Below are 26,389 nucleotides of genomic sequence, written 5' to 3'. Positions count from 1 at the left end.
ATTATTATTGTACAAGAAAAAAAGGTATTGATCTGCAGGGATCTCCAAGAACTTTGCATAATAAAATAGTAGTAAAATGAGCTAACTCTTGAGCACAATGGCTCATTCTTGGTTACAAACACGCTGAGTTTTATGTAAATAAATCTGCAAGAATTTTAATGACAGTGTCTGTTCTGGAGAATAGGATTTTTTAATTTTATTTGATCAATGTCGGAGAGTATAAAACATCAGAGCTATTATTTTCTATTAACTGTATCTGGCATTGGCATAAGCAGTCTACTTTGCCAATGGGTTGAGTGGGTAAAGAAGTAAGAAGAAGAGAAAAAAGTTTGTGAAACTTAGTAAAAACTTCATAATCTATGTATAAAAGGCCTCACTTACTTGCACGTTTTTGTTTGAAAATATTTTACAAAACCAAAATCTTGTTGATATTTTTTTATTTAAAAAAAATAATAAAATCTCACACATGTAAGACTTTGAATGTCTGGCTCATCACGATTTTAATTGTAAATCCCAGGAAATGCAGAATACGAAAATTAAATTAGGAAGTGCTCAATGGATTGCAGAGTAGTAAATTTTATTAAATTTCTTTACAAAATAACATTTAGAAAATAATTTAATAAAAAGCTGTATGTGCCTTACTAAGAAACAATGAAAAAGGTTCAAGCAGTTTTTAGCATATCTAGAATATTTTTTTGTAATGCCTGTGGTCTTAGGCAAGCTGTGGCTCAAGCAAATGTGAATAGATCAAAATGTATGTACCTTTAATCTAATAGGTAATTTATGTATAGTTTACTAAAAATATAATTTATGGCAAAAAACATCATGATTCTTTGAAGTTATTTTATATGTTTACTCTTCATGAAAATATAGTGAATTGATAACTGGTCTTGGAGAATTGCAATCTAATGTTTGTCACAGACAACACATTTAATTTCAAGTTTTAAAAAAATGTAGAATTCACAATCTGTACATACATGTGTAGTATTCTTAGCAGAAGTCATAACCTGCTGTCCATAATCTGATGTAAAAATCCCCATTTTACAACACAAGAAAAACATTAAGTTTATATGTGCTTTTTTCCACATCCATGTACATGGCTCTCCACACCAAAACATCTATTTTTCAGTAGGTTTGTTCTTGGAGAGACAAATCAGAAATCTTCTCATATTTTGGCTTCTGTAGCAGTATTATGGATGAGATATGAATAGAAAAAGACTACAAAACCACATATTTTCTATGTACTTTGGAACAACTGTGCAATGATAGATCTTATTGCTGAAATATAAAGAACTTGTGCTACCTGGACTAACAGGATGAAGATTTCTGGTTCAACATGAAGACAATATTAAACCTGAATTTATCATGCTGGTCCAATCACTATTGCAATGTCATCTTTCCTATTGCAGTTTAATGAAAGACAATGATACCTATATATCAATATTCCTTTCAGGACAGTTATCATTCTATAGGGCTGTTTCAATGTCCTCAGAGCAAGACCTCCAAATCCTCCTAACCCAAAATCTCCTCCACTACTGGTCTGTGGCAGTGTTTTTCTGAGTCATCTTGTCATGCAAGCCTACTGAGTTAACAGCAGAACTAATTCGGATAAGAACCTTTCACCAGGTGAAAAGAAAATTCCAGACTTAAGTAGCAAAATCCCACTTTTTTCTACAGGACACTGCTCCGTACAAGCCATTCAGAGTCCTTCAGCTTTTGTTCATGAAACAGCTGGAACACTGCTGGGATTGATTCGCTTGATTAACTTAATTAGTATGACTAATAATATTAATAGCAGAAAGCTGCTCAATACTACGTTATTTGTAACACAGTCAGTGGGTACACCCAGTTCATAAAATGTCTAAAAAAAGAAAAGTGCATTATGTAAAATCTTGTTTTTAAGTCCCCTGGCATTGCCAAGAACAAGAATAACATGTGAGACATCTTGCAGATCTCATAATCATGAACTTGGAGCAATAGTTCTGAGGACATTGATGTCATCATCTCAGACGAGTGTCTCACACAGGACTCACTCCTCGCTGTCCTAGTGCCTTACTTAATAGCCTGGATGCTTCTCTTTAATACAGCAGGTTGCCTTACATTCCTGAGGATCAGCAGATAGTGCAGGAAGGCTTTTATTTCATGCCTCATTTCTTCCAATATCCTTGGAATGACTTACCTCACTCACATTCTCCTGGCAGTTGTGGAAAAAGAAGAGAGTTGCAAATGAATTGTTATTTCCTGTATGTGTGTACACAGGTGTAAACATCACAGCACAAGGGACAGAGAAAGAATTTTTAACAACAAATATTTCAGTGATGAAAATGTTTACCTGAGCAGCTCTCAGTCCATACAGGTGGGGTGGCCAATTGCCTGTTAATTAGCCGAGGAGGACTTTTAGTCAGTAATAATATTATTCAAAGAAAAATATTTCTTTAATTAGGGTTAATTGGTGGCTCATCAAGGAAGAAGGTTGCCTTCCTTCTCTGCCCCAGAAAGGTGAACATGCAGCTCCTGTCTGAGGCACAGCTGAATTGCCTACATGTCACTCAATCAAAATATATATGGCATATAACATCTAAGCACCAATTGTTTTGAATAGAAGGTCCTCTTGTTCAAATGGGGGACTAATCACATTTCTATGCACTAATCACATTTCTACTGTCAAGTCACATAATTTTTGTGAAAACTACAGGAGTTTTAAAAGGAAATCAGTTGCTGCCAGTGAAATATGCTTTGCCTTACCAGAGTTGCAATGGTACATTGTAAACATTTGGAATAGAGTTTTGTTCAGTTTTCGCATTTTACTTTAAGAATATTACCTGGAAACCAGGTAGAAGATACAGCCAGCCGGTAAAAAATTAATAAATTAAATTATTCTATAAATTTCTGTAATATAAACTGTAATACTGATCAGTAAATAAATATAAATAACATCGGCACTGAAGAGTTTCACAATTAATTTTAATTTAGAAGCTCATATCTTTTTAAAATAACTTTCAATCACAGTCTGTTCTCCCCTCCAGCAGTCCATCCCAGCTTTCCCTTATGAAAAGTGCAGCTGGTACCTGAAACCACATCTTTTGCACAGCAAATATTGCTTCATTGCCAAGACTCCTCTGCTGCTGAAGGGGCAGAGGCTCCTTGGAAGGTGGCACTCCTGGCAAGAGTTTTTGGTCAACTCAGCTCATTCAAAGAGGTGACAAGCATGATAAAAGGGCCAAAAGATGTTATGCCTACTGGATCTGACATCCCTGGTGCTGCTGAGAGATTGGATATGGTAACTGACAGTTGCCTTTTTTATCAGGCAGATGTAAGTTCACTAAATACACACAAAGGAGAGCAGATGTGAGCCAGTTGTGTACATAAAACTGGAAAGCTGCAATTCATAGGAGGTTGCTCTTAATAATACATGTTAGACTTGAACAGTAATATTCCACTAATGTTTAATCCACAAGAATGGCAGGGCAATAGACAAAGGGGGTAGAGTAAAACTCATTTTCCTACAGCAGCATTGTGTGATACATCTGAAGTTAACTACAATGTGGATCTTCAGCCTTTTGGCCTTGACTACCAATTCACAGCTACCCTTAGAGAAAAACCTGTAAGAAAAGAAGTTTTAGAAGCAAGCAGGGGAAAATAAAGGCAGACAAAATGTAAAACAAAGCAAGCCCTGTTTTTTCTTTGTCTCTTCTTCAGTCTTCCGCATCCTTTTGTATTCTGTGTTGAAGCCAGAATCAACTATGCAGTATTTATAGTGATGTTACTCTCCTGATAAAGTATTGCACAGGCTGTGGCAACAATCTAGGGCTCAGCAGGGAAGCTGTGAGACAGCTATTTTTGTAATGTTTAAAATTATACTAAATTAATAAAAATAAAATCTCCTGCTGGGCTTCCAGTTTTAAATAGCACATTGTGGTGTAAATTATCAGAGCATCAGGGTTCTTCTAATTTAGTACATATTATAACACTGAAGACATTAAAAGATCATAGCATTTTTCATTTTAAAAACAACACTGTGAACTGGCTGAATAATTTCAATAGTTTATACTAAGAATGACTAATATATGCTCGATGGGATAGAGGGAAATGGGAAAACTGCATATCATAACTTTTAAGGGTTTGAAGGTACAATTGTTTAGAACTCTGTCAGAGAGGATTCTGCCTGTTCCCTAGATTACGACAGTCTAACATACTAAATTATCACCTTCTAAAATTAGAATGGTACTTAAAAATAATAACTACACTTAATTTTATAGTAAAGCAAGATGAAATCTTTCCTAATTAAAAAAAAAGATTGCTTTAAAATAAGAGATCTTCCATTGTCTCATACCTGTACAGAAAACTTCTGCAAAGTAGTGCTGAAAATCCTACCACAAGCATATATTAGGTTAGATAGTCATCAAGCATACACCTTTTGAAATCATGCAGAAAGTTCCCACTAACTTAACTTACAGAGGAGGCCTGAGCTGAAAGCACTCAGTCAGATGCTGGGCAGTATGAAGCGCCAATGTGTGTGTAAGACCAAGACCTAAGCAGAGTAAAAGACAAAAGTGATGACACATGTTTGCAGAGAAACGATGTTAAAAATACAAATGTCCACTTGACAGGAAGCTCACATATTGCCTCCTTAGATATTTTCTGCCTGCTCCTAGAAACATCTTGTGGCCATTCATCCCTGGTAGAAAAGGACCAGAGTAATGGCAAGAAAAATGTGCCTCTGCAAACCAAACAGTCTGATACACTTTGACAAGGTTAGGCAGGCTGATAACCCCACTGGTGCTTTGCAAGTACTTATTGCTGTCACCCGTGGGTGGAGCAATGCCCGGAATAATGGCAACAGGACATTTGTGGGGAAAGTTCAAGCAAGACAGTGGGCTGAAGCACCTCTTCCTCACACCAGTGTTTTCTCAGTCTGCTTTTAAAATGCTAGAAGCTGTGTTTGAAAGCATGGAAGACTTATGACTACTGCTAGCATTTGTGTTTGCTCATGGCAGACTATTTATTTTGAAAAGTACTGCTTGTTAAGTAAATAAAAGACAATATAATTTTGGCAATTACTATGTTTACAGGGAGCTGGAACAAGGTGAAAGTCACTGGCATTCTTGTTGAGCTAGCTGATAAAATGTGACCTGAAATAATGTGTTACTAGTGAAGTCATGCAAAAAATCCCCAGACCCAGTACAGTGAGACCATGTCCTCATTGTGAAGAGAGCAATATTCATACTATGCTGTGGCAGTCTAATATGTGTGTATCATAAAAAAAAATGAACAAGCAAATAAAAACAAGATAACTGCAACTTCTTGGGATAACTTTTGGACAGCAGTTTATCAAAATGTACATGCAAAACAGCTCACTCCTTTTAGAAAGCCTGAGTCTGAAAAAAAACCCCTACATTTCAAGCCCCGTCAGGTACTACTTTGCTGGCTCACTTGGATTTTCATAAAGAGTGAGTTGATTTAGAACACCATTGAATTCAATAGAAAATCTTAAAACTGAAATAAGTGTTGCTGTTATAACGCAGCAAAGACAATGACCAAGATACTTAGAGTAATTTTTTAATAAAAAACTGATGATCAAATTGTGTGATTGAATAAGAGTTTGGATGATGGGGACTGGTTGATTAGCAACATCTCTCTTACCACCAATCAGGTGGCATCTCAGATGTCCACTTGGTGCTTGGGAGAGCAGCAACTGAATTTTCAGTTTTCAAAATTATTCTAAATTATTTGAATTTGGGTTTTCAACATTATATGTCAGTATAAAGATCATTGTCTACACTGAATTCAGAAATATGAATGTTAGTCTTGAGTAAATGAAAGCGCTAAGCCTGATTTTTATTTCTTAGTAGGCTTCCAAATCAAACTTTTCTTTGTGATGTCAAATTCTGATTTACTAGCCAACATCAATGACAGAATCAGAAAATCATATGAAAGTTCCCAGGTTTCGAAGCTTCACCTCTGTGAGGGGATTTCTTTCGCTGTCACTCAGGAGTTCTGTGCTTCCCTCCTCTCTGCTGAAGTGGGGATAACACATTTTCCCCCTAATCCAGAGGACTTCAGAGAGAGTGGAGAGAAGATATTCTCAATCCATGAGATATCTCAGGAATGGAGGCTATAAAGGTTACCTGTGTTGCAGTGTGAACACTGGGAGAAAGCCGTGACTGAGGCCAGCTTTGCTCCTTGCTCTCTGGAGCAGGGGGCTGTGCTCAGCCTGTCTGCTGAGGGCAGACTCCTCAGATGGGAACTCACTCTGCAAACCATACCATGCCAACATTATGCCAGTGAGCATGCTAATTATTAATTCATATGATAAATTCAGTGCCCAAGTTGAGCTATACCCTGCCTTTGTGTAATTTTTTTATACAGTAAACTTGGAAAAGAGAAGCAGCAAAGAAGCCACAGGGAAAAGGACACATAGATCCATAAAGCTCTAAAGTTAGAGATATATCCTTTTGACTAATATATTATTTTTCTTGGGTTTCTGTAGAGCCTCTGTGAAGCCATATTTTACTGATCCTCTTCCAGAAAAATCCATGTCTAAATACGTGGCCATGCAAATTTACCTGGCTTTATTATTAAGAAAGTAGTATTCAGTACTAATAAATAAGTAATATTTAGACAGTGTTTGTTATACTTTGGGTATAGGTGAAAATAAATATTGCCCTCATGAACACACTGTAGAACAGATTTTTGTATTTTTTTTCAACCACAAATGTTTGAGTATTCACAGTCTTGGTGGGAAAAATGCACAGATACATGGAGGAAGCAACATGCGCCTTACCTGACACAGTGGAATAACCTGTGTGATGATACATTTTTTATCTCTATGGAGTCCAACATGGTTCTAAAAAGGCCTGTAGCTCAGATGTTTCCCACAAAGCTTAGTGTTGGAGGCTTCTGTTCACCCCACAGACTGGTTGTCTGAGTTTTCACCATTATTCTGAAGCACTTGTTATTCTCATTTCCAAGCCATTTTTTCTCTCTGTTTCATTTCTTGTGCTGGCATGCATTCATATGGATTTTTAAAAACTGTTATTAATTACAGATGATGTTTCTTCTTCACACTTGACCGCAAAACCAGACTGAAATGGACATTTATTGAATGGAGATGCAATGTAGTGTGCTACCAGTTCATGTGCTGCTCAGGCAAGTTTTGAGACCTTCCTTCCCCCTCTACTGATCCATAATTTATTAAGTTCAGGAGCTCTGTCAAAACGTGAAACTATAGCTCAGCAGCACTAATTGCCATTTCCATCATTAAAACTGATTCATTTTCCCTTGATGCAAGAAATAACATAAGAAGAATGACCTCCCTAATCAAGACATAACATGACAAACAAAGAAATCTTACCCTCCAAAAGACAGTCAATTAATTACCACTCTTTACAAGAGAACACTTTCAAAAACTAAGTAAATATAAAATTATGAACAACGGCAGAGAACATTGGTATATCCCAGAGTTGTGAGTATTCCTGCTTATTTAAATGATGATGAAAATATTGGGAAGAATAAGAAGGTAGCCCAAACTTATCATATAGAGAATTTTTTCCAAGACACCAGCTTTGTTTCAAGGGGTTTGAGATCAGTTGAATGCTGCTAAGAAAACACACAAGATTCTGGATAGCTCATTGTGCTGGGGAAAAAGAGGAATAAGTTTTCAAAATGCATTTCCAGATGCTGTGTTGTATCACAATCTCCATGGAGATAGACTCACGAGACATTTGTGTGTCTGAAATGAAGTACAGCAAAACAGTTCATTTCTTTTGTCAAGTGAATAAGAGACTGCTCATTTGTCAGGAACAAGCACAAGGCCCACAGGATTATTGCTGCTGTGACACTAGAGGCAAGAGCAAAACATTGAGATAGAGCACAGGTAGTAAAATGCTGTGTAAATTTGAGCCCATCCAAGTGCTCTAGAACCTGTTTGCAAAAGAGAGATGTTTGTAGAGTTCTGGCCAAGCCCCAGATGAACCAAAATTTTTGAGACATGGTGATAAAAATGAATACTTGCTTTCTATATAGGCATATACAGGAGGGAAAATGTCTACTTCTCACTGAACTTTCAAAAATAGGAAAGAGATAAAATGAATTGTAAAAATTAAAGATTAAATCAGAATTCAATGCAAATAACAAAACATGAGAGAGGTCACATCATACTTTTGTCTTCTGTCCATGGGAGTTCAAACCCACTAAAACAAAAGTAGGAAGCACAAGTACTGCAGAAACAGAAATAATATTTTTAAATAATATTTTACAATATTCTGCTGATAGCATGTATTCACAAAATAAATGCTTTTACCATTTGTTAGAGATGCACATACATGCACTCAAAGAAAAATATGTCGTACAGATAGGAAAGAACTCGTAGAATATCTTGATTATCACAGTCACAACCAATTCTATATTCAGCACAAAAGAAGGAACAATATTCCATGAGTATAAAGGTCTTAGGTAAACTAACAAAGTTATCTTAAGAATAAATCTCAAGTTACATATATTGTAGTTCAAATCTCAAAATACTAGTGTGGAGACAAACACTGCTATTATGATTATCTTGCATGACTCCTACTATGACTACCATCTTCTTCGACGATTTCTTAGGCTTCTTCTCTTTTTTTTTCTTGTAAGTTTAAACAAATCTTGAAATAAAGTCAATAAATTTAAACAATTTTTGTGTTTCTTTATATTACTGTCTTTGGCCACAACACTGAAAATCTTCATTGCTCCAACTGTTTACCCCTGTCCAATTTGCACTCCTTCATGATCATTCCCATGAACAAGGGTATGTTTCTCTTCTTTCCTTAGGGTTCATGTCCTTAGCCAGCACCTGCTTTTACCAATTACTGATCTCTACTTCCAACCTATTTTATTTGATAAAGCAAATTACTTTGAATAAATAATGTATTCAAGTTCAGCCTTCCTCTTGTATATTATCCATAAGGAAGGCAATTACAGCTTTGTCAAATTTATTTGGATTTGAAAGTATTTACTAATTTTGTATGAGAAATTTTCATCCTATGGCCCAATCAGGAACCTTGTTGATATTTTGAATTAAGTCTAGTATTGATGGCCTAAAGCCAAATGTAGGAGAGTGAACCAAAAGTAAGATAAAACGCTGTTTCATTTAAGCTAATGAGGAGACGAGATTTTGGATACCAAATTTGTATTGTTTGTCCTCTCTATAAAGAGTGAAGAACCCATATAACTTTATTAGGATATGTAAGTTGATCATAACAGCATGATAATTAAATAAAGTGGAGCACCCATTTCAACTCTTCCATAACACTGCACAAAAAGAGAAAAAAAGGCATATATATTTTAAAAATTATTAAAAATAATTACTGGATTCAAATTTTATTTCCTTACCTTGTGTGGCCTCATTAAGAAATGGTATTAGCTCTGGAGTTAGGACTTTTTGTGTAGGAGTTTAGGACTTTTCTCTTATGGTGAGATACCTAGGGAAGAACAAAAAGCATCAAATATCAACTTCAAATATCTTTGTTTTCTCTATATGTAAAGGAGAATACTCTTTGGGTTTTTTTTCTTTTTTTTCCCTTTCTTTCTCTTTTTTTTCTTTTTTAAGTAGTTGAATACTTGGGATTTCTAGGAAAGGCAGAAATAGCAAAAACTTAAAAAAGAAATCTCTGCCAAAGTCTCTTCTTGATTACTTTGTCCCTAAATGAAAAGTTCTTTGTAGCTCTGTTTCCATCAACTTGGTGGCCTTTTGAATTTGCCACAAAGTGCACAGTAGCCTCTGATCCCCAGGCACTTATAATTTGTGCCATCTCTGAAGCCAGAGCTGTTTCACTGTTGATCCTCTCAGTGGTTCTTCTTGAGCTGCGAACCCTGTCTCTGTGCTGTGACTCTGTCCTGCCTGCCACATCCTCTAATCCAGAAATTTCCATCCTGAGCAGACCCAGCTCCTCCCAGGGACAGGAGGACTGTCTCCACCTAGCACATTGTCTTTTCACTCCTTTACTTTTCCCAGAGACCACTCTCTGGTGGTGCCCTGGATTTGCCTCAGCTGTCTACTTCTTTCATAGCTTCCTGCTAAGTTTTTCTGAGAGGTTTTCTGGAACTATAAACTTAGCTGCCTAAAGGTCAGAGAAGCTTCCAGGCACTGAAGGAGGAGAAATTGCTGTAATTCTGCTTTCAGAACACTAAGATGGGGACAGGTAGATAAATGTCTAGAAAGGGAAAAAGGCAAGCCAAAATCATAGTCTTGTCACAGGAAAGACTAGAGAACATCCAGACCTTTACAAAAGTGCAAGACAAGCATAGTTTCATTAATTTTGAATTATAGGCAGGAAAATAAACTCAATCAGATACTGAAATGTGAGACTTGGCTTTAAACAGCACACAGTCTGGAGCAAGATACTCACCATTTTTCTCCTGTATGGGATTGCTCTCACAAAACAAGGAAGAAGCTTTGTATGGTCCTACTTAAACTTTCACGGAGAGCCCTTGGTATAGTTAGTAGCATTCAAATCAAGTTACTAGCATACTGGAATACACCTAAACCAAATAAGACATAGTTAGGTAACAGAGACCAAACAAAATATCCTGCAGGTTACCCTTTCCTAAAAGCAGATTTCATACTGAGGTTTGCATTCCTGTTCTGTGTGCCAGACTTGATGACCTCTGAGGGAATGCAAATATATAAAGATGAGCCATATTTGCACCAAAAGAGATAATTAAAGAGAGGAAGGAAATTAAAAAAAGAGAAAAATACACTGCAAATTTCAGAAAATCTACCTAATAGTGGAATAAGTGGATTGAGGCATAAATGGTCTCCCAAGAGATAGAACAGAAAGGCTATCTGCTTGGATTAGTACTAAATGGAATGAACAAAACACTAGAAATTACATTGCAAGGAATAATATTGCACTGCCAGGGGAATGGTCGGGATAATCTAATTGTGCTGTTTATCTCCAACCCCCCAAAACTTCAGGAGACAGTATCATGAACACCACCTTTTTATTCTCTTGCTTTGCCACTCCTCTCAAACTCTTTTTTTTATCCTTCCAAGAACTGCTTTTGACATGATATGAGGATGTGTCCAACCTGTAAGGAAGCGGAAAGAACAGTCCATGAAACATTTTGGGAGAAGCACATGCTCCTCAGGACTTACAGCAGCTCTAGTATTTCAGCAGGTATGACTTTTCCAGCAGGTGTGACTTTCCAGTGGGATGTCTGTATTTTCTTCCTTTGCCATTCAAATACCTTGAAGAGATATAGGAGAGGGTTACAGAAGCCTTTGTTGCTTTGATGCACCTGTTCTGATTGCTCATCAAATGACAGTGATATTCCTAGAAAAGTGGCTGACAAAGAGAATGTAGGAGACTCACACTTCTGGGTTTTGTTTCTGTTTTTCAAGGGAGCAGTCCCCTTTGGAAACAGCCTCATGACAGCAGGCCAGAGGGGTGACATACGTGTGAACATATGTCAGTGCCCCCTGTGGTAATGTACATGCAAACATATGGCATTGCCCTCCTGGTGCATATTAGCTGTCAACAGACACAGGAAGGACCTTGCCCTGGTTATGTTTCTTATCATCCATATGGTTTTCTATTGCTCCTGATAGCAGATAAATTACAACTACTTCCAAAATCTCTGCCTAATAATAGTTTGTGTTTTTTCCAAATATAGATGCTTACTCTTTCCCTTTGGTACTTTCACAGAATTCATTGAGAACCAAGCAACATTTTTTCATTGTATTGCAGGACTCTGACAATTTGAAAACAGAGGGAAAAAAAGGGAAGAGTCAGCATGCACACAGCCAACGAGATGAATATCTGGAGGTAAACATGCAGCTTGACCCCTGTGACTTGGAAGGGACTCAGCCTCATGGGAAGGAAAAGCCTCCCTGCCAGATTGCACACACACCACTGTGGTCAGCAGAGAAAATCAGGACAGTGGCTCAATATGAGGAGAAAATGCTTCCATAGAGAGTTTCACAAAATGACATGATTCTGTGAAAAACTGAGTTGGAAGGTAACAAAGTTAAATCAGTTAGCATATGGACTCACATTTTTCTAAAGAGACAGTAATCTGCTAGACATTTTGTAGTGAAAACTCAACTGGCAAAAGCACAGACCATATCTAGATGATGCTGAAGTTAACACTTTCAAAGACTAGTTACATGAACTGTTAAGAGAAAGAACCCAAAGAGCAACTAGCACTGCTTCTGCATTACTTTACTACCTTGTTGTCTATTCCAGACATAATCCCATACCTCTAGGCAGCCACTTCAATTGGTTCAGTCATCAGTCCCTAAAGTGGTGTAAACCACAAAGTGTAGAAAATGTTTGTTTGAAAGCACTACTGTGAGTGACAAACCAAAGTCTGACGCAGGCAAATCACACAGCTGTCCTGCCCCCATAAAGTCAATCTCCTTATCTGTTCCCTTTCACACCCCAATATCTTAGTCACATTGCACATGTGGCAGCTGCCATTTGTTTACTGTGCATCCAAGGACATGCTGCTTGGTTTAGAGTTTCTGTTGACAAAGAGGAAGACATATGCATTACACTAACACAAGCAACATTATTGAAACTCAGGTCTTAGTATGATGAAACTCAGGTCTGAATATGTCAGGGCATTGCTGGACATCTGATGTGTCCTTTCCTGTTTGACTGGCAGAACATCTGATCCATTAGATTGGTAGTGGAGCAGAACAAGTTTGAAGAAGTACAAAAGAACAAGGGCAATAGATCACAATACTTCTTTATATTTAAAAAAAAATGTTGTGGGTTTGTGGTACTTCAATTCAGTTTAGATGATCATGTGGCACTGAGAAAAGTCTTCCAACATTGCATGTCAGTAAAATACATTTGAATAGGTTTATGTAGAAGCTCCCAAAACAGTTTTGGATGCAGTATACTTAATATGATTGGTATGAAAAACACAGCCTAGCAAAGTACTCTGTGCTATCAAGAATCATAGCATTAGTTCTTAGGATGATTTCAAAAGTATTTTAGTAGATCAGAACCAGTGTTTTTATTTTAGCTGGATTTACTATAGATTTACATTTACTATAGATTTATAGATTTACAAAGAATCAAAAGCTGAGAGTTGTGTATAATAGCAAATGCTACATGTACATAAATATTTCTCACTTTCAGTAGTTACTGGAATGGTTTGGTGGAGTCATGCTCAATGACTGTTCCAAACTAACAACATTTGTAATAGTCTAGGAATACTATAAAAATTCACAAAGAACAAAAGTTAGGGTGCATTGATGGGATTGTCTTTATCTTTCAGGTGGGGAGAACTTTATGACAGGAAACAACAATAGGTTAGAGTAAACAGCTTATTTTGCCTACCTTCATATTTCAATACAGTAGTTCAATATGACCACATTTCTCCAAAGACTCGTATTCTGTTATTGAAAGGTAATGGTGGGAACCAACTTAAGAACATGTAAAATGCAAGATTTTTTAATCAATGAGAAGCTATTAATTTAACCAAGCCTTCCTGTAATAATATTGAGACAGACTGTCTGCCTGTTTTTACATTATAGCTAGCTTTGCAATCTGTACAGAATATAATGAGGTGTGTACTTTTTGTGAATATATTGATTGAGAGTGCTCCTTAGTGCTGCCAAAAACTTGGTATCGCTCCACGATTCTTGAGAGTTTGTTTGTTTTCTGGAACAACCAAGTTGTTATTTTAGTAGGAGTTGTTGACTCTTGCCACTCACTACATGTAGGATTCATTACGTTTATCTTCACTAGATCCCATTAAGCTCAGACCTAAATTCAGACTTAACGTGATCCAATGGATCAGTGATCTGACAGACCCCCATGTTAAACCACATTGATGCTTCACTTGTCAGGTTCATGAAAGCCATTGTGCACATGTGGTTCTGCAGCAGCAGGATTCCTCAAGTCCCCAAACCACCTCAGCCACTAATCTAAGCAATTCTTGACCTGACATATTTGGAGCTGACCAAAAATTAAAGGCAAAAATTTGAGGTGGACAATGTAATTTTTAAGACTTAGAGAAACCTAATGGATCTTCTTAATCTAAAAACATTCCTTAGTTTAAGCATCTTTATCTCACTTTCATGATGTATCACTGCTGATTTCAGCAGAATCATCCACAGCTGAAATCCAACAAAGAATTATGATTTTATCAAATGTGGCTTTATCGTAGATTTTATTTAAAATTGTTATTAGCTCAGAAGACATACAAAAGAGAATTTATAGCTAAATATACTCAAATCATTGAAAAATTAAGAAGCATTTTGCTTGCTGATTTCTTTAACTTGGTTCTATAACTATTTGATATGTTCTATGTACTGACTTTTTGGTGTAGTATCTGAGCATCTTCCATTAGCACATTAAGCAATATAAGTAATGTCTGAAACATGATACATACTCTGAAAAAATTTCCCTTTGTGTATGGAAAAACAAAACAAATGTACTGGATTGTGGAAAAAGTAGAATCAGCGCTACTTCAGTGTTAAACACAGCTGGCTGGAAAAAACAGGTATTCTGGATTTTTTGGAAATGCCAAGGTTTTACAGCTTGCGCTTATCTCACATTAGGAAAAAGCTGGGGAAAAGAGAGAAAAAACACTTTGTTAGTAAGACAGTTTTGCACATTCCATTAGAAGTGGGAGACAAGGATGAGATGATGTCCCTGATCATTACAGGGGCTTGAATTAGATGACCTTTGAAAGTCCCTTTCAACCCAAACCATTCTTTGTCTGTGAATGATTCCATGACTGAGATTCCATGAATGTCCTGTATAATAGCTACCAAAGCCACTGGAGGTTGTTCTATGCAGCGCGCATGCATCATCCCCAACAGGTTGCTGCTTCTTACGCTCTAGTCTGAGAAATGGGTTCTGGGAAATTGTGATGGAAATGAAACAACCTGGCATGTGGTAAGTCTGCTCCAGAGGAGTTCATCACCCTTCCCACATGCCACCAACACAGAAAAAAACAGGAAAAAGCTCAGTATATATTTAGAAAGGTCATAGAAAGGTGTTACACAGTCTAAAGATGGATCACATGTTAAATACTGGAACATAATGATTAGTAGGGGCACATTGTTCTCTTCGTTGTCTGGTGCATTTCAATAACCTTTATCCCAGTCACCTGCTAGCTAGCTAAAATATAATACAGAATAACTATAGTCTGATGCTTACATTTTCTAATGAAAATTTTAGCTATAAAGTACTTGTCTAGTTTTGGTATATTTTTATTTATTTTTGACAGAAATAAAAGGAAAGCTTGGAGTTTCTAGTGAAAAGAAACTTAAAAATATATAAAAATATATAAAAGAAATTACAAGAAATACTAAAATCATGTCATTCTACATCCAAAATGGAGCTAATGTTCATATAGATAATATATAATGTTTAGAAAAATTCATTTATCAAAAATGTTTTACAGATTTGATGTAGCGCAGTCTTTTGCTGTATCCCTTTTGTTAAAGTCAAAAATAAAATCCAAACTAAAACAGGACTTCAGTAATCACAATAGAAATAAATAACAAATAAAAAGACAGAAACCATAACCTAGGATAGTGTTTCATGGGGAAAGAAGACCTAAGGTGACTGGATATGGATATGGATATGTACCCACTAGCTAACAGTTTATGACAAATGAAATATATTTAAGTATCCTAATTGTCTTTCTGATTTAATAGGATCCAATAAATGGAAACTGTATGGCCAGAATAATGAAAAGAGCACAAAATTTATCTCATTCTGTTGCGTCCTCTCTGTGTTCTTTTGTCCTTTGATTGCACTGGTGGATAATATTATTTTGTTCCCAAGGAAATATGTCCCTTTGATTAGGTTGCAGATATTCTCTCATTTGTCACTGTTCTATCAAGCTATGCCATGTAACAGCAGGAACCCTTGATTATTTAATTGCTTGTAAGAACTCATTAAATCTTACTATCAATCATTGGACATATGGCAAATATCACCCAATGGCATGAGAGGTTTTAACAGTGATCTGTCACTGGGGCATACCCTTTCTTTGGTAGCATAGGCCCTTTGTTTAGTTCTCTGATCATAATAATTTTTAATTAATATTGATTTGTAAAAGAGTGTTCATGCAGTGGCCTTAATCTATGGGTACAAGGATAATCTTCTAACAGGAGCATTTGTAATTCCATATAAATATCCAGGAACCCCATCTAAGAGAGTTTAACCTTTTTACAATGTTTTGTAGATGATGTTAGTCTGATGGTAACCTAATTTTGTCTTCAAAGTGGATATGGCTCATTAAGAAAAACGTATAAGAACAAGTCACACAATAGGTTTTGCATCAACACCTTGATGGTATCCTGTGAGCTATCTGTGATGATACAAATACATAAGACATTTTTCACCATGCAGAATATTAGCTATAGCTACTAGAAGTAGTGACCTATGCAGCTACTTGTTTTGTCTATAACAAAAATTAAGTCAAAGTTGTGGGAAGTTATCTCACAAAATACTGTTTTATTTCATCACAGATCCTTAAGGTTTAGGTATATATTTATGTAGGTGGATGATAAAGTAATGAAATAATTTGATTTTTGTAAAAAGTCTTGACTGGGATATGAAGATTTTAACATAAGAAAAATTTAGATTCAACATTCTTTGCAATCAGAACATTAGCAACGGCTAATTTTACCTGAGAAGGCTCAAAGTTAGTAATGCTCAAAAACAAAATAAACACTCAAAGATGAAATTTCACAGCAATTGGCAATGGAACTACTTCAGTTTTGCAATCATAAAAAGGGTGATCTTTGGCCGTTTTCTTGGGATGACTACCCTTTTACTCAACTGGACTCACTTTTACATTATTCTTTAGAATTACTTGGAAGTTGCAGGAAGCAGAAGAGAAAAGCCCAACCACAAAACACTACTTTGATGATTAAATTTGTCAAAAAACTTGCTTCCATCTTTCTTATTCTTGATATACTGCTATTTGGAGATAAAATCAGGGTATTTAAGCTACTACTTTGTAATAACTTTGTGAAAAATCCTATTACTTTTGAAAATTTTGTGTCAAAAATCTGAGAATAATTGATAAAGAGAGAAAAGTGGAAACTGAAAGATTTCCATCTCTGAGTCAGGCTTCTATTCACACATGCTACCTGTGACACACAAGGCTCTTTATCTGAGGTGTGGCAGCCTTTGTAAGATAACATGTAGGACTTGCCATAGCAACAGTTTAGGCTTGGGAAGGGTGAGTTAAATTCTAAAATTTCTATGTTCTTGGAATAAATTTTTGAGTATGGATCACAGCTGGTGTCCATGTAAATTTGTTTAGCGTTTTTACAGAGCTCAGTGGGTTAGCTCTATAAAAGAAGTAGAGATTTGAGTGTAGAGAAATAGTAAATATCCAGACACCTTGTTTTAATACAGAGTGAAAGGACAGCTGCGAGCAGTAAGAAAGAGAATTACAATCTTAATACCTGAGATATGTTTTTGCACTTTTAGGTGTGGAAATTATTAAGAAAAGAAGCAGAAAACAAAAAAGAATTTTGAAGCTGAATTTTTCTGTGTGTTAGCATTTCAGGTTACATTTTGTTTGACGACATTCTGCCTCTACATATTTCTGTGTATTCATCTCTCTTCTTTTAATTAAAGGCATCTGTAATTTGTCTTATTCATGTTGTCTAATGGTCATATCACAGTTTTTCCAAAAAAACCTCTATCTGCTTTATGTTTTCATGAGGGCTTATGCTGACTCCCACATTTTGAAACAACTACATTGATTTAAAAATCTATAATAATTATTTTTACACTGGTTCTTTTCTAAAGAGGATTCACCTATGTCTAAATAGCTGTATGCATACATACAACCTTGAGGAGAGATTATTCAGGTGTTTTGTATTCTCTCATAAAGTGAAGTCTAATTCATTCCTGTAGAGGCAGAATTCAGTCCTGTAACAAGGGGAAAACAGATATTCAGCTACAACTATTATGTACTTAACATTATTAGAGCATATAAGGGATCAGGAGTCATTTTCCTCTACATAAACATAAAAGAGTCATTTTCCTTTCCTGGAAAACACTATAAGATTGTCTTGAGATTCCCCTAAGCAGTGCTGCCTATGAAAAACTATCCCAAGGAGCAAATCAGATATCATGGCTCATGAGAGAGTTGTTTGGGAAATATTTAAATAAATACATACAATTTAATTATTCTTTTGTTTTGTAGGTTACATAAATTGACAAAACATTACAGGTAGACAAATCACAAATTTCAGTGGTTTTATAAACATTTCGTTACTGGTTTGGACCTGATTCCTCATTTTTTTTCCACACTGTTACATTGTTGGAACTCTTTTGTGCTTTTTACTTTTCTTTTCCTGAAGTTTAATAATTGTAAAATGATAATAATAAGGTAAGACAATAAACAAATTTTTGTATTCTGTTAGAAATTCTGACTTACTTCTCTGTAAGAGATAAAGATCTCTTTTGCCAACTGTCTTGAGACTATGCAAGTGAAATACTTCATTAACCATTCAGAAATACTGGAAACACCCTATTTTCCCAATAAAGAGTTTAAACCTAAGGACTTCACAGACAGCCAGTTAACAAGAACTGCAATACATTACAGTAACTTCATTACTTCAAGGTAGGCTAGAGTGCCATTTCAGGAGTAATGAATGATGCTTTAAGTTATAAGGCAGATACCCTATAGACACTGAGATTATGCCACAAAATACAGAAAGTCTTCCAGGAAGCAAATGAATAAGCTTTGCTAAGGGAGCATAGAATAAAACCCATTAAAACCCATTAAAGGAACCCAAACTATAGGCAGAAGGTAAGGAAGGATTGATTTTTTTTTTTGTAGCTGTAAAGGCAATAGAATGTCTATTTATTAATTAAAAATACATTTTCTGTATTGTGATGTGATAAATTGTTGACTGTTTAGGTGAATTACCTCAGAAATGCACCTAAGGCTATTAACACTGATAAATTATGCACTACTACTTTTTAAATTTCTGAAATTGTTTCACAAGTATGCTCAACTTTATTTTCAGTGTTCAGCAGCAGTTTTGAGTAATCATATTTGACATTTAACTACTGCTACTAAAAGCTTCCTAGCCAGAAAAAACCCAAGCTTTCACAAACAGTTTTAACTCTCTTATTTTCCCCTGTTTTCCTGTTAAATATACATACATGTGAAACACAAAGTTTTCCATTTTGACAGAATCTGATGGAAAGAAGTGACATACTCTTTACTATATATTCCCTTGGCTTTATACTCCCTTTAACTTGGGAATGCTAAAACAAGTAACCTCCACCTGAAAGAAATGTTTGAAATATGAAAATGACGTTTGTTGGGTATAAATAAACACAAAGTGAAAACTGAAGGTGTATCTGTATAAATTCTCACACACCAAAGTTCTGAGAAAATATATTCATCTCTGGGATTTTTTTCTTCTAGGACACTAACTAAATCAGCTAAATGTGAAAAAAATTGAAATATTTTTCATAGACGTTGCATGTCTTTGGATTATAATGTTTTAAGTTCAATATCTATATTTTGTACGTATATATATTTATAGTGTCTGTATTCTGATATAGACATGTATTCTGTGTACTTACAAAAGAGTTTATATCTGAAAATCAGGCATCCATCCAATACCAACTTAGAAAATTCAACATTATATTTGTCATCTTCTATAAATTTGAATGTGTGATGATGGCTCTATGGGACTGAGTGTGCATTGTGTGTGTGTCTGTCTTGAAAAACAGGCCTTTTTTGTCACTCTCTGACAGTGGTGATGAAGGGAGAACAATACCTTTATCTTACTATAATTTCTAAAGGCATTTAAAGGGTTCATTGTTTCAAAGAGCTATTCATAAGTTCCAATAAAATGCAATCCATCACAATTTTACATGAGCAGAAGCTTTCAGCTTGTGCATATTTTGTCAGGAAGGCAATTTGAAGCTTATAAACACAAATCACTTTGGTTTTTAACCACAAAACATTTACACAGTACTGACACACCACCTACACTATCTCAGTACAAAGCCAAGAAGTAGAGCAGGCAGGACGAGGAAGCAAGGACCTGGAGACAGCATTTTCTGTTAGAGTAGACCAGATGCTGGGGCATTAATTCAGGAATTCTCAAAATATTGAGAGAGAAAAAGATGTTCCCCTATGTTTATAACCCTTATCAGAGTGTATATGACATAATTATTAACATACTTGTTTGAGTGACAGACATATCTGAAGCAGGTTTCTGTATCCAGGAAGAAGGACTCTGGAATAATTTATTTGCTCTTTTTTTTCCCCCATGTATTTGATGCTTATGGTTGTGAACAAATATGTACTTTGACCAGATGCACAATGGCTGTGGTGCCATAGCATCTCTGATCAGCAAGTGATTTGGCTCAGTCTGTTAAAAAACCTTTGATGCATAAGGGTGAATCACTCTTAGAAAAAAAAAATGTGAAGAACTATTATGCATTCTATTTCACTGGAGGAGAATTGAAGCTCACAGATGCTCTACTGTTTCCCAAGCCTAAAATCATTTAAGTGGCTTACTCAAAGAGCTGGAATCAAACAGTTCTGCCCTAGTCTGTCTTAATGTGCAAATTTTACTCTATTTTTATTTAGTATTTCCTATTCTGGGTATCTTGAAAGTACAGCGCAGATTTATCTTCCAAGGGAACCAGTATTCATAGACTCATGAATCATAAGATAATCTTTGTTGGATGGGAGATCTGCAGGTCATCTTGTACAACCATCTGCCCAAATCAAGACTAACCCAGAAGCTAGACCAGATTAAATAGGGCATACTCCAGTCGAATTTTGAAAACTTTGTTGAAAGTCCACAATCTTTCCTGACAGCCTGTTCACCATTCTCATTGTGAAGCTCTTTCCCTTAAGTCCCCTTGCAAAGTCTCATGATGCAATTTTTATCATTGTCCTTTGTCACTTCATTCTGAATCTTGGAGAAAAGACTACCTGTGTTTCTCCATAATCACCTATTATGTACTTAAAGACAGAAAATTAATCACCTTTTAGCTTTCTTTTTGGAGGTTTAAATAAGTACATTCCTTCAGGGCGTTATGTACTCCAGCTCCTGTCTATGCCAGCAGCCTTCTCTGGCTTTGCTCCAATTTGTCAGTACCTCTGTTACAGAGGGGAGCCCAACACTGTGGCACTGCAGATGAAAGTGGGAATAAACACTTCCCACGACCTGCTGGCCATGCTCTTGCAGCCCAGTATGGACTTTACCTTTGGCTGGGCACACTTGGCTCCTTCAACGTGCTGTGCACCAGAGCTCTGGTGTCCTTCTCTGCAGAGCTGCTTTCCAGACAGCTGGACCCCAACTCACACAGATGCAAAAGTAACACTTCCCCCTAAAAAAACACAATAATTTTTATTTTAGAAGAAAGAAGCTCTTCAATACCACCACAACATGGGAATGCAGTCTGACAATTGCTAAATATACTGTGTTTCCCACTAAGATTTAAGGAGGATTTCAGGCCCCAAACCTTTAGCTTCTTAAAAAGAAATCAAGTGATTTATAGCAAACAGAAATCACTTTGTAAAATAAAAGTGGAGAACTTGCTACTCATTGTAATGCACACTGATATATTGGTTTCATTCCAAATAATCACAGGTCAGCAACTGACAAATTTACTGTTATCTATCAATTGATTCTGTTACAATGTCCCTGAGATTTATAACTCCCACACTGGATCTTTACCCCTTCCCTAATGTTAAACTGTTATCCTCTCTCCCCTTTTTTCTTCAATTTTAAAATTTAAAAAAAAAAAAAATTTCTTTTAATTTTAGGCCCATGTACTTTCAGCATTTCAAAAGGCTGCATATTTATTTTGGAACTGTTAGCTGCTACTGAGTTGTTTGCATGATAGAATCATGGTCCAACAAGAATATTTTGTGTTATAAAGCATATTAAGGAGCCAACCAAAAATCAACAGGAATGGTTATTCTAAAATCTTTTTCTCATTTGATGCAAACAGATTGTTTCAAAAATTCACATCTTTTCTGTGCACAAACTGCCTAAAAAAATGGTCGTGGCAGTTGGATTGTTTTCGAATCACATACAACTCTAACCTTTCTTAATCTAATTTACATTATAAAATGTTTGCTGTTTCAATTCAATTTATGCTGCTCCTGCCATGGATAAGTGAGAGGACATTGTTTAAAATAATAGTAATTCTTTCCTTTTTCAGACAGCCAAACATAGAAAAGAATAGCTCAGAGTAGGTTGGGAGAAGAAAGAAAACAGGCCTGGATTCACTTTGGTTAAAGCAGCATCACATACAGAATCAGTATATTCACAGCAGAAGTTTTGGAGCAAGCACACATGGCCTCATAAATAAAGGAAAGAAAAGTAGTGACAGAAAATCAAGCTACTTCTAAGTTGCAGAACGTAGCTGCAGAGGGAGGAGATGAAGAGACAGAGCCACTACTGCTGGAACAGAGACTTGTTGCCATGGGAGCAGGATAAGGAGAGCTGGTACCCTGGAGGCAGTGACTGGGGACAAGAACAAAAAGGAGAGGGATAAGAACCTGGAACACTGCACATACAGGGAACAGACTCATGCACACATCCCCCTGTATTTTAGGAAGCCCAAGCTGCCTTATTTCCAACCCACATAATCACATGCATGATGGGGCCAAGGCCAGAAAGGCAAAATTTTGCAAGGAGAATATTAAGTACCTGTTACAGAAGTAGTTTGCTTTTTTCTGACCAATCAGGTAGTTCACTCTTCCCTTGGAGTTAATTTTAAAATAGTCATGGTATTGACATACAAGGTGAATATCCATGCTCACAGTCTCATATAGTCTGGATCACTAAAGAAAAGACAAAGACATTTATCCATGGAAACAGGAGATTCACCGTTTCTTCCCCTAGCAAGCAATACACTTGCTCGTAGAAGTGCCATGACAATTCTAATACTGTGAGGGTTTAGCTTACACAGAAAGACAATTTTTTAAAACCTCACTAAATATTTCTACTGACATTTTCAGTAAAAATATAGCACAAAAATTTAAGCAATATTCTCATGTCATGGGACATTACCATGCTCCAGCGGGGCTAAAATTGCTATAGAATTCGACTATGGTATTTTTAGTTTTGAAGTAAGTTACTTTAAATTAGATAGTCATTTCCTGTATAAAAATCATGTATTTCAATTTCCATTTTCTCAAACAGCAATCATTTTATATGGAAAAGATCAGCAAAGAAGCTTTTCTCCTTTGCCTTTTCCGGGCACAGAGGGTAAAAGTGGTTAATGCTTTCTTTTCACATGCTTGCATATCAAACTTTAAACCCTGTGCCCCACGGTTTATCTGCATGATTTTATTCTCCTTCCTCCCAAGTCTGCCTTGTATTCATGTTCTTTTATTCTACAGTATGAGCTGATTGTACAAGCTCTATTACCAAACCCCTCACTTTGTAACCTTTTTTGAAAGTGTACAGTAATAAAAACAAGCAGGAGTTGTCAGTGCAGCAAAAAAATAAAACAGCCTGTTATATGCAAAGTACATCTTTAATGATGTTTAAAAAGGAGCTAAACATCTCTATGGGAATTCTTAAAACACTTATCTCTTAGGCTCTTATTTAGTTTTGCAAGTCTTTGTTGTTTAACAAGCAGGAGAAATGGGTCATCTAATGTTATATTAATCAGTAAATTAATATTTTAATTTGATTTTCTTTATAGTTGAGATGCTTGAGGCATCTCCAGTGTTTTCTCTCTCTGTACACTAATGTTAAGCAGTATCATTATCATACTGTACCTTGGGGTTGTGAGATAACAGGGTCCAGTGACAGCTCTATTCTTAGGAGAGTGGGAGCTTTATGATGACACTTGTACATTTTAAATGGCACATGGAGGCTCTCGTGCGATGAAATGTCTTACAGCTGAGTCATAGGCTTTTCTACATTGGGCTTCTCAGTTCATATACTTGAAATCACACTTTCATGTCTGAGCAGGTGATACATTTTGCCAATTTTTTGATAAGATCTTTACAGTGTGATGGAATAAAAATCTCAATGATTCAGTTTTTTGTAACTAGTCCTATTTTTAAAATTTTCGATAACTTGCAAGAGATATGACTATCAATGATGAAAAGGGGAGAAAATGACAATTATCTCTTTTTATTTAAAGATTAAGTTCCAGTCAAATCTATTTTTTTCAAATATTCAGTCAGTCAAATACAGAAGGCTTGTTGACACAAGAAGAGACATAAACTTTAATTTAACATTATCAGCTCTAATTATCCTTCTGAAATGTGCTTGGAAATTCAGAATTTTGATTAGATCAGGCAAAACTGTCCCTGTCCCTTGCGCATCTTTACAAGAGCTAACAAAGAAAGCTTTCTCCTTTCTGCTCTCTTATGCATGACCTTTAAACAGGTCAAAATAGTGCTAAGATGGAAATGGTTCACAGGTTACTGTTAGGTGAGTACAAAGGAAGAAACAGTCTTTGTTCCTTTTACCTCCTTAGTCACAATCTGACCTTCTCACCTTCTCCTTTCCCTCCAGACTCTGTAATTGAGGATATTTACTACATCAAAGTTCCCTTGCTTAGTTCAGGCCCCCTCCCTCTGTTACAAATACACAAATCACACATCCTAGTGCATGCTCGCTCTGGTCCAATAGTAAGTTACATGTCTGAGTGAAAATATATGCTTGGTGATACCCTCACATACCAAGGTCAAAGCAAATCACATTCACACATTCCATATCACACTTGGTTTGCTGGCCATACCTCAGCAGATGCACCATAACCATATATGACTGTAAACCAGCCATTACTTTATTGTTTCTTGAGCTTCACTGGCTTTGTAACATAGTCATTCACAAAAATGCATCCAAATGCAGGTTCCACTTATGCTTGCAATTGGACAAGTGCAAAATTGGCTCAGGAGGAATGTAGGCATGGTGCCAGTTTCCTTCTCTTCCTCTCTCTTTTTTTTGCCTTTTATTTTTCAAATAACTTATTAATGTGAAATGACATTTTAAACACTGCATAGCACAGGATTCTGGGTTTGGGACTGAGTCATGTCTGGCAACCCTTACTCTCAGTCAGAAGCTTTTTTTTCCTGTCTCAGAATAGTGGTACCAGCTTTTCAAAAGATAAATCTGCCTGGATTGAGTCAGCCTTGAGGCCAGAAATGTTGTGTGGGCCGTTGGCTGGATGACTGCACCAGAATGTTTTGAAGTTAAAATAAATGGAAGACTCTAAATGAACGTGCTTATTATTTTAGCATAATAATAGAGTTAATGCATAATCTTACATTATGAGATCCATGAAAATTTTTGTGATAGATCATTGAAAACTTGCAGGAATATTCGCATTGCTTTTGATTGGTACTGGCTTTCTTTGAGGAAAGTACTCACTCATTTTTTACAAAAGCCTATAAATAGAATAACAAATGCCTGAATTAGTTTGAATTAAAATGAAGCTCCGAGTTTTATTCAATGTCAAAACCCTTTTGAATTCAGGAATAGGCTTACCTCAGTTTTCATATGAAGGACTTTTCTAAAAGTATGAAACTGCAGAGGTGTTTGGCTTCATTGTGAACATTTCACACATCTCTAGCTATCATGTTGTTAAAGTCAGGAATTGCCAGTGTCAACAGGATGAGTTTGTTACACATCACTGAATGTTCAGGGACAGGTTTGACGCCCTGTATGATTTTGAAGTCTCATTTTTTGGAGCCTTCACACAAAACCAATAACATCTATCTTCAAAAAGAGTTTTTTCAGCTCCAGAAGCAGGAAGGCAATGAACTACATAAGCAGGGGCAGCAGAGGTGTCTTAAAAAGGTGAGTACTCCAGACTTGAGTATGCACTGAAAAAAGAGACAGTCTGCTTAAATTAAATCAAGTAACCTAAGGGATCTGGCTACTCTGCCATTTTTACAACACATGCAAAAAATAAGTTAGGAAGAAGTTTCTTCCTTTAGCAACTTAACAAATAGATTGAAATTCCAATTCTTCTGTCCCAAAAGCACAGCAATATTTTCTCTCTCTATTGATTATCAGTCCACTTTGGTTGAAAACAGTCCTGACTAAGATCAAAATTGCTTTGAAAAGATGACTTTAAACCTGATAAAGTACCAACACCACTGCACTATGCTATCAGATGGGTATTTTTGGAAAATGAAAGCAAATCAATATTAATAATATAAACCAGAAATTGATTGATTTTGCCATTAAAATATGTAATGGTGAAAGAGCCCATATTTAATTATTTCTGTTAAAGTCTGTAAGTAATGTATTAATTAAACTGGATACATGAAAATATCTGAAGACATTTGTAAGACTTACTAGGGTCAACCAATTTTTAAAAGCAAAAGTTCTGCCATTAATAAACTGTAGAAAGATCAGAGCTGTTAAGCAATGAGGATGAAAGTCACATGAAAGGAT

At 36.0% G+C, this 26,389-nt stretch overlaps 1 long non-coding RNA gene across 1 annotated transcript; it reads right to left on the bottom strand.

Moving 5' to 3' along the window:
- Positions 1 to 5: 5 nt before the first annotated feature.
- LOC113460442 (uncharacterized) lies at positions 6 to 22,890 on the bottom strand. Its single transcript, XR_012579384.1, has 6 exons — positions 22,673 to 22,890; positions 21,217 to 21,341; positions 10,977 to 11,067; positions 10,386 to 10,518; positions 4,456 to 9,458; positions 6 to 2,194 (listed from the first exon to the last, which is right to left on the bottom strand). It is a non-coding gene; the product is annotated as an uncharacterized LOC113460442 (long non-coding RNA).
- Positions 22,891 to 26,389: the final 3,499 nt, after the last annotated feature.

This window comes from Zonotrichia albicollis, chromosome 1, assembly GCF_047830755.1.
Source record: "Zonotrichia albicollis isolate bZonAlb1 chromosome 1, bZonAlb1.hap1, whole genome shotgun sequence".
In the NCBI taxonomy this organism is placed as follows: domain Eukaryota; kingdom Metazoa; phylum Chordata; class Aves; order Passeriformes; family Passerellidae; genus Zonotrichia; species Zonotrichia albicollis.
The sequence above is the reverse complement of the archived record's forward strand: the minus strand, read 5'-3'. Positions and strand labels throughout refer to the sequence as shown.